At 44.1% G+C, this 8,618-nt stretch overlaps 1 long non-coding RNA gene across 1 annotated transcript in view; it reads right to left on the bottom strand.

Moving 5' to 3' along the window:
* Positions 1 to 1,047: 1,047 nt before the first annotated feature.
* The window catches only part of LOC311603334, a 30,834-nt gene continuing 23,263 nt past the window's right edge, over positions 1,048 to 8,618 (bottom strand). The window contains exon 5 of the long non-coding RNA XR_014781053.1: positions 1,048 to 1,236. This is a non-coding gene — a long non-coding RNA (uncharacterized lncRNA). The remainder of the gene's footprint in view (positions 1,237 to 8,618) is intronic.

The following is an 8,618-nucleotide window of genomic DNA, read 5'->3' as shown; positions in this document are numbered from 1 at the left end:
AAGGAGAGCCAGTTATCATGATGTGAGCAATAGTCTATTAAAGGAAGCTTCCATTGGCTTCTTGGGGCAAAATGCTCAAGGGAACTAAAACACGTAGGAAAAATTCAGGCTACAAGGTTGGGTGTGATGTTGGTTAAATCACTAAATAGAATTAATCAACAAAGAGAGGTCTTACTGAACTAGTGAAGGTGAAAAGGGTGACAGACTAAAAGCCGTCTTAGAGCCCTTAAAGTGACCACATCCCAAACCAAAGGTGCTGTCCTTAAGAAGACTCTTCCCCATTCCTACAAGTCACACACCAGTGGTGACCTCTGTTGTACAATGCCACTGTTGCAGCTCCCTCCCTTGCTGAGAAGCATGGTTCTCTCCATCCATGGATAATAATCACTCAAGAAGCCTCCATCTTCAAAGTTAAGGCCCAGCTGGTAATCCATCTCAAAGCAACTTGCTAGCCCAAAACAAGCGGACTGCAGCAGTGAGTTCTCAATATTGCCAGGAATAGCAGGGCTTAAAAAGACACATACAGTTGACTAACAAGAGAGGACAGGCCCGAGCAGCTTTAAAAGGCTCCCCTATTTTACTCAATATCCACGAATGTTGTTTGTATCCCTCATAATAGAAAGGTCAAGGATCACTCTGTAATTTTAGCAAATGCACTTTAAGATGTTTCAAGATAAATAGGCTAAGATTTATTCAGACTGACATCTCTGGAAACCCACCTTTGATGCCTCTGAAAACCTGCAAACATGGACCCCCAAAATGAGCGCATCCTGTGTTAATATTTGGTATGAAGTAGACAAAACGTAGCTTTCCAGAATTCCCTCCCTGCTTTGCTCGTACACACTCACTTAAGACACATTTACTGAGCACTTCCTTATAGGCTATAAAGTATAGTGTTGCCATAGTTAGGATGTAGAAAGTCCCCACAGGGCCATGGCTTTGAACACTTGGAGGCCAGGTTTTGGAAAGTTGTGAGACCCAACTGGAGGACATATGTCATGAGGGGACTGGGGGGGCTCTGCTTCTATCATCCAACCTTACCTCTGGTCTGCTTCCTGCTTCCTGGAACCCAGGATGCTCTGGCCTCTGGGAACTCTACCCTGTCTTCTGTGCCATGAGGGGATTCAACCCACTCAAAGCATGGGTCCAAACTGAATCTTCCTCCCTTGAGTTGCTCTTCTTGGATATTTGATCACAGTGAGGAGAATACTAACAGGCCCGTCAAGCTCAAGTTTTCTGAAATGAGAAGTGCAATAAATAAGCAGAAAATAGAGTCCTAGCCGTGCCTTATTATTATGACAGACAAAAATTTCAGACAGATTCATCTGAGAGAATATTCAGGAACAACAACATGAAAAGTGCCTTCCCTGGTTCCTCATTTCTACTGACAACTTTTCCCTTTCAATAATGAGTTATGTGCCAGGAGCAAACAATATGAAATCCATTCCTAATGAGCAATAATTACAGCTTTAAGAAGCCATACAATCAGTGTTCAGTGATTTCATTATTAGATAGCACCATAAATTATGCTAATGATGATAACAGTTCTAGATGAGAGAGGTTCAGATCCAGGAGACTGCACTGAAATTATTTACATCCTCTATTTCTGAAACAATGGATCCAGCAATTTGAAAATCAGATGATCCGATTTATTCTGGCAGGACACACATGTTGCATCAACCATAAAATTAAACAGGCTGCTTTTCTTTCTTTTCCTTTTTTCTTTTTTAAAGGTCTGCCTTCTCTACCTTATGATCTCCAGTCTCTTCAGAGAGGGTTCTGTTGAGTGTAAGTCTTGTTTCTAAAACTGTTTTGTAATGGTGACTGATGCCGTTACAGAGTGAAAAGAGCTTCAGCAGCCGCAACATCTTTATAAAAGCTACGATTAAAGATGTGATCACAAAACATCTCAGTTGCCTATGGCGTAGAAAAGGCAAGCTGCGGCGTGAGGGAAATCTTGCCTGTTCTTGTCGAACCCCAAGATTTGAAAGGATGGCTTGTGAAAGGAGTCTCCCCAAATGGACACAAAAAGTAACCCCACTCTCCCGAGTCTACACTCCTATGTATATGCTCTTTCCTTGGGAGTATTTTTGTTTGCATTTCAGGAAGTACTAACAAAAGCTACTTTCCCCCCTATCCAAATACTAACAGGCCTTGCTTAGTGTCCAGGACCAGAAGAGATCAAAACATTCAGCTTTAGACAAAAGCTGCCTTTTCTTCCTTTCTTTTTTTAGTGTTATTTTTATGCCTGGCACTATGAACCTTAAGCCTCATAAAACTCCAACACAATGCTTCCATGTTGCCCACTCTATGATGAAGAATAAAAGGCCCACATGGCACCTTACATGAGAAATGTCTCTATGGGCCCAGGTATTTGAACACTGAGTCCCCAGTGGGTAGGGCTGTTTGGGGGAGGTTGCAGAACCTTCGAGAGATGGAGCCTTGCTGTGGGGTTGGTGGGGGGGGGGGAGGTGACTGTAGTCTTTCCCTAATTCCTATTCACTCTCTGCTTCATGGCTGCATTGAAGATGTAAGCTCCTAGCTTCCTGCTATGGCCACCAAGCCTCCTGCTTGCTCTCAGGCCTCTCCACACTAATGGACTCTTACCCTCTGAAACAGTGAGCCTAAATAAATTCTTCCTTCCCTGTGTTGTCTTGGCCATAGATTTTATTACAGAAACAAAAAAGTAACTGCTATAGCAAAAAGAGGCAAAAAGAAACGGCCAGTGGGAAGGGGAATGACAAACAAACCCAAAAGGTTGGGGAGGGGGAAAAAAAAATAAAAGCCAGGATTCAAATCCAGGAAAGCAAAAGATAGCTCTTACTGGAAGAGATTGTGAGGAATATAACACAGATATGATTCCAAATGCAATTTTTTGATGCCTGATAAAGGGGTAGCCAAGGGAGAAGTGCATCAGCTAACACCCAGAAAGACTTCCTTAAAGTTCCCTCCAGGAAACAACACAACTGGAGCACTTTACATTGCTGTGGAGAATGCCAGCTGGTACAACCAGTTTGGAAAACTGTTGGGCAGAACCAACTAAATCTAAACCATACGTATATACCCCATGACCCAGCCATCTTAGGTTTATACCAAGCAGAAATTATATGTCCCACAGCACTCATAGCAAAGCTACTTAAAATTGGAAATGGCCCAAAAGGTCACTAACGTGGGCAATGAATATGTCCATTAACTTGTCCAAGAACAAATTGTGTTGATTTATTTAATAGACCACCATATAGAAACCAAGGATAGATCACTGATGCACGCAAAACTTGAACAAATATATAGACAGTGTCAAATGAAAGAACTTGAAACAAAGGTACACTGCATGATGCCATGGAATTTAAAAAGCATACATCAAATCTGTGGCACCAGAACAGTGATCACCCTCAGGCTATGCAGTCTTAGTGTGGCAGTAGTTGCATGGTGTAATCATATATAAAATAGGCTGAGCTGAATGTGTCTGTGTACTTTATGTAAGTTGTATCTCAGTTCTTTTAAATTAAAAAAAAAATTCATCAGATCTCTTTGTTCTCTAAATTTGCAGTCATTGTGGTGGCCACTTTTCCAAAATCTTCCTTATTTCTCCAAATTCAGCTCTTTGACCTTTCCTTACACTTTCCACACTTATTCTTTTCCAAACCACTTGTAGCTTTCTGTCCTCTTCTTCCCCTCAATATAATCAGCAAAATAAAAATCTCAAACAAATAACTCTCTTCAGCAGACTTGTAGTGAAGGTACACATGTGACTGCTATTATTTGTCCCTGAGCCCTCTGAGAGGAGTGAACCCGAAAGATCGGTAAATGTGGAGTTGCAACCAATGAACACTCCTACTTGGCACTGAACAGTTGTGCAAACTACCACACTCACTATGAAACCTGGGGTACCCACTAAGGTCTTATCAGACTCGAGCTGCAGATGATCAGTTAAGTCATAAAGATACACAGAGTCTCGATCAAAACACAAAATTTCAGAGGCATTTGCCTAGGGAGTATGAAACACATGCAAAATGGCAGGCCCTGGTTATCTGGTGCCATTTGTATTATTTTTAACCCTTTTATCTCTAACTCACTGCCTTTTGCTAAACAAACATAACGAGGCAGTGTCATGGTCAAAAGGGAATAAAACAATAATTATTTTGCAATTTGTGTAGAAAAGACAAGACATTTAAGCAAAGTATTAGATTATCTGGTCCCTGGGGTGTTGGAAATAAACCAGGACACCAGAGAGGCCCTCGGTTTCTCACCCATGTACCCTGCCAGCCTAGAAGTGACCTTAGCTCCCGCCTGCCTGCCAGGAAAGTGCTTAGGTGAAAACACGTCAGAGGAAAGGCCTTGCTTTTGAACTAGGAGTAAACCTGTTACCAACCCCTAACAAAAGCTCAAAGTTCAAAAACAGGAGTGCAAGGAGAAAGTAGGTAGAAAATGATCAGTTCATCCAATGTCTAACCTCAGATGCCATACCTCAGGGGACAAAAGCCTATTTCAAGAGGAGTGTGGTGGTGCGTGCCTGGAATTCCAGCACTCTGGGCAGCTAAGGCAGGGGAACCCAGCCCAGGCTACAGGATGAGTTCCAGGCCATGCTGGAGACCCTGTCTCCAAAACCACAAAGCAAAACAAAGCTGCCTCTTTGAAGTGTAAGCCACTTTCCAAGAATTGATATAGTACAGGAATTCATAACGCATTATATCACACACACACACACAAAAAAAACATGTCCATGTTTAGAAAGAAAGAACACCGTTTCTCCCCAGGCCCCCAGGATAGCCAGCTCGGTTGCAGGATTTTTGTATAAATACAGAAGTTCGCTGCTAAGAAATGCACCTTCACTTCTTAGCAAAGTGTCCTTGTGTTTATCTTTTGGTCGGCCTGGGCTTGCTAGACATAAACCATCCCTCATCAGCAACAAGTAGAGGTTTATTTTTGCCATTCATAAAATAAACCAGGTCCCAGCCAAAGGAAATGACTCTTGGAGGCAGCCCTGTCATAGAAGTGCCGTGGAAGTTACAAATGGCTCTGTGGCCCAGGCCATAAACAGTCTTTAAAAAGGCTGGTGCTGGGCTGTTGATATTAAAAATCACCTCATTAATTATGTTTGTAAACAATGCAGCTGTCTGTGCTTGCAAGCTGGCTTCCTCAGCATGATAATATTTGTAACAATAATAACCATCATTTCAAGCATAGCCATAAATACCCAGGCCAGAAGTCTCCAGGGAAATCACATCTGGGCGCTGCCACCTGGCCGTTCAGAACACATCCTCAGAAGGCAGGAAGGTGCTTGGTTGTCCTCCACTGGTCAGGGTCAAATACTCTACTGTAGTCCTCCCTAGCTTGTTTGTTCAAAGGTCAACGACTAGTATGAAGGGAGTAACACATCCAAAGGCCAAAGGAAAGCTAAACACGCCCTGGAGGCATGATGGGAAAGGGCCCCAAGAAGCCCCTGGGAAGGAGCACCGAAGGTGATGGTGTCATTCTTTCTGGCTATTTTTTCAGTCGTGCTTTTATCAGAGGCCTACTACGCGTCTGCTGTGGGGGCACCACGGCTGGTGGAAACTCACATGCAAGTATTCGTTTTTGGTGTGGGTTGGTGATGCTGGCGGATGACATAAGACAGAAACAAAGTGACCTGGCATTGGTTTTCTTTTAAGTCATACCTTTGAAACATGTAATTCTAAAATAAGCCTGGCAGTTTGTGAGCTCTTAAAATCATTCCAGTCAAAATGAGTTTCCCCGTCCTCTAGAGAAGGTAGGGTTACCAGACTTCTTTCCTCGTGAGAGAACAACACCTTCATACCTCGTGTATGCCTCTTCCACCTGTCAATTGTGGTTCTGAGCGTCACAAGAGAAAGATGGATATGATATCCCATGCCAAAGTGTCACTCATTTTCTGTCTCTGCCCCTCCCCCTCTCTCTCGCCTCTCACTCTGTGTATATATTAATTTTATAGATCTTTTTATTGTCTGAACTACACTGGTTGCGTGAGAAGCAGAACAATAGGCCAAGAAGTCCCATTTCACACATGCCATCCTTATAATTCAAATAGGACAAGAGAGAGAGAGTGAGAGAGAGAGAGAGAGAGAGAGAGAGAGAGAGAGAGAGAGAGCTATAAACTGGTGATAAATCAGTGTCCTCAACCAAATTAACCATCCAAATGGATTATCGTAAAAATAACACCGTGAAAAATTCTTCACCTTCCTGGTTCAGCTGCCTGTAATAAGTAAAGGGAGGGAGGATGTGTGTTCATGTATGTGTACGTGTGTGTGTGTGTGTGGATACACATGTGTAGGGGATATGATTGTGTTGTGTTTGTGCTTGTGTGTATGTGTATGTGTGTTTACATGTGCCTGCCACACTTGCACACCTGTAGAAATTCACAGATGGGCCAAGCATGTGGGCTTGTACATACACTCCTAAAGAAACTCGGAGCCCACACAGTAGTGACCGTTAGTATTTCCCAGTTCCTAACACTGCTTTCATTCAATGTGGTAAATAATAGCAACCACATGCCAAGGGTTGGTTATATTAGACCCTACGGATACAAATGAGCTAAAACAGACACGATCCTGGTCCTCATAAAACTTCCAGTCAGGGCAGAACAAACAGACATTAATCAAATAATTACACAAATAAAGTGGTTATAGCTATAAATTCTCACAAACGCCAACAAGGCACAGGCTGCTAGGAGAGTAATGAGCAACGTGAGGTCAAGAACAAATGGACCTTTGAGCCAAACACCAGTAGAGACTAGAGAGACATAAAAGGCCTGCCAGCAGGCAGCATCCCATGCTAAGGGAGGAGTGAACATTCTCCTTCTCAGCGGAAGGCCGAACACATGAATGAAGACACGTGGTTGAGACCATGGGCAATGAGTAAAGGGAGGAATATTCCTGACAGGGAACCACACACACAGACACTGAGGGTGAGGGAAGATGGTATGTACGTCTGGGGAACAGGAAGAAAGTCCAAAGGGCAGGGAGCAAGGGGGAGTGTCATCAAAGCAGCTGGAGTTGAGGGAGAGGGTACACATGAAGATTAGGAGCACAGGATGGGAGTGAGTAGGGAAGTGGGGGCCGGGCTTTCTTTTGAAAAACCTCATTTCATTTTCCATGGAGAATGCACCTGTTTGAGGAAAGGAAGAAGCCAGAAAGACCTTATTGGGCCTCTCCCTAACCCTCAGCAGTCAGCTCAGACAGTCTAAACCTCTAACACTGATGAGCTGAGTGGCCGAGGATAGTTTGTTTCACCCCTTTAAGGCTCAAGTTCCCCACCTGCAAACAGCAACAAGCATGGTTTCAGCGGGGATTAACTAAGACGGTGCCTGTGAAGCACCTGGTCACCGTAGCCCTCAGGAAAGGTTGCCTCTGGGTTGTGATAAAGATGGGGGCAAATAGTTTCGAGGAATCTAAGTAGTCTGTCAGAAGGAAATCACCATGCCTTAACTCATCACAAGGAGGAACGAAACACATTTCTTTCATAGGACACAAATCAGGACGGGAGAAGCCATTGCTAGTGTGCTAGTTAGATTTTGTTACCTTGACACGAACCTAGACACATCTGGGAAGAGAGGGCCTCGGGTGAGGAGCTGCCTCCATCAGGTCATTCTGTAGGCATGTCTGTGGGGGCATTTTCTTGATTATTGATTGCTGTGAGAGGGCCCAGTACACGGTGAGTGGTGCCAACCCTTGCAGGTGGTGCTGGACTGCGTAAGCAAGCAAGGAGAGGGGGTAGAAAGATGGCTCAGTAGGACCCAAGTTTGGGCAGCTCACAGCTGCCTTTAATTCCTGCTCCTGCGGACCGCCTCCCTCTTCTGGCCTCTGTTTGCACCTGTATTCACATGCACAGACCCACACACTTACACGTAATTAAAGTAATTACTTTTTTTTTTTTTACAGAAAGCAAAAAAGTGAGAGCAAGAGTAAGAGAGTGAGAACGAGAAGTGGGAGGGGCGGGGGGAGGGGGGAGGGGGTGGGGGGAGGGGGGCGGGGGGTGGGGGGGAGGGGGGCGGGGGGGAGGGGGGCGGGGGGGAGGGGCGGGCAGACTGAGCAAACCATGGAAAGCAAGCCAGTAAGCAGCATTCCTCATGGTCTCTGCTTTGGTTTCTGACTTCATCTTCCTGCCTTGAGCTCCTTCCTTGATTTCTCTCTGTGATGGAGTGTGGCTTGTGAGCTGTGAGGTAAAATAAAACTCTTTCCTGCCCAGGTTGTTTTTGGTCACAACAGTAAAGAAACAAACTAGGACAGGTACCAACATGAGAAGTTCCCTAAAGTTCAAACAACTCTTATTCCTTACTGTAAGCATTGCCTGATTGTGAAAGGTAGATGAAACAACTTATTAAAGCAATCACAAAGCAAAAAGTATTCCAGTAATATTACTGGCAAGCTTTACTAAGACAACAACAAACATTACCAGAAGGTATGACTGGCTAAGAGTCATGGAACAGAAGCCAGGCATGGAACCCTGCTGAACTCTGACCCTATGCCCTTTGCAGAAGCAGTCACTCCCAAGGAATCCAACTTCCTCTTCCTTCAAGAAGCATTCAGTCTAATCAGAAGAGAAAAACAAAAAACAAAAGGACAAACACAAAAAGTAAGATGCAGTGGAAATTGCATTTCTCT

The sequence above is a fragment of the Acomys minous genome (genome assembly GCF_964271855.1).
Source record: "Acomys minous genome assembly, chromosome: 8".
Lineage (NCBI taxonomy): Eukaryota > Metazoa > Chordata > Mammalia > Rodentia > Muridae > Acomys > Acomys minous.
Note: the sequence above shows the minus strand (reverse complement) of the source record. Positions and strands in the feature narration are given on the sequence as shown.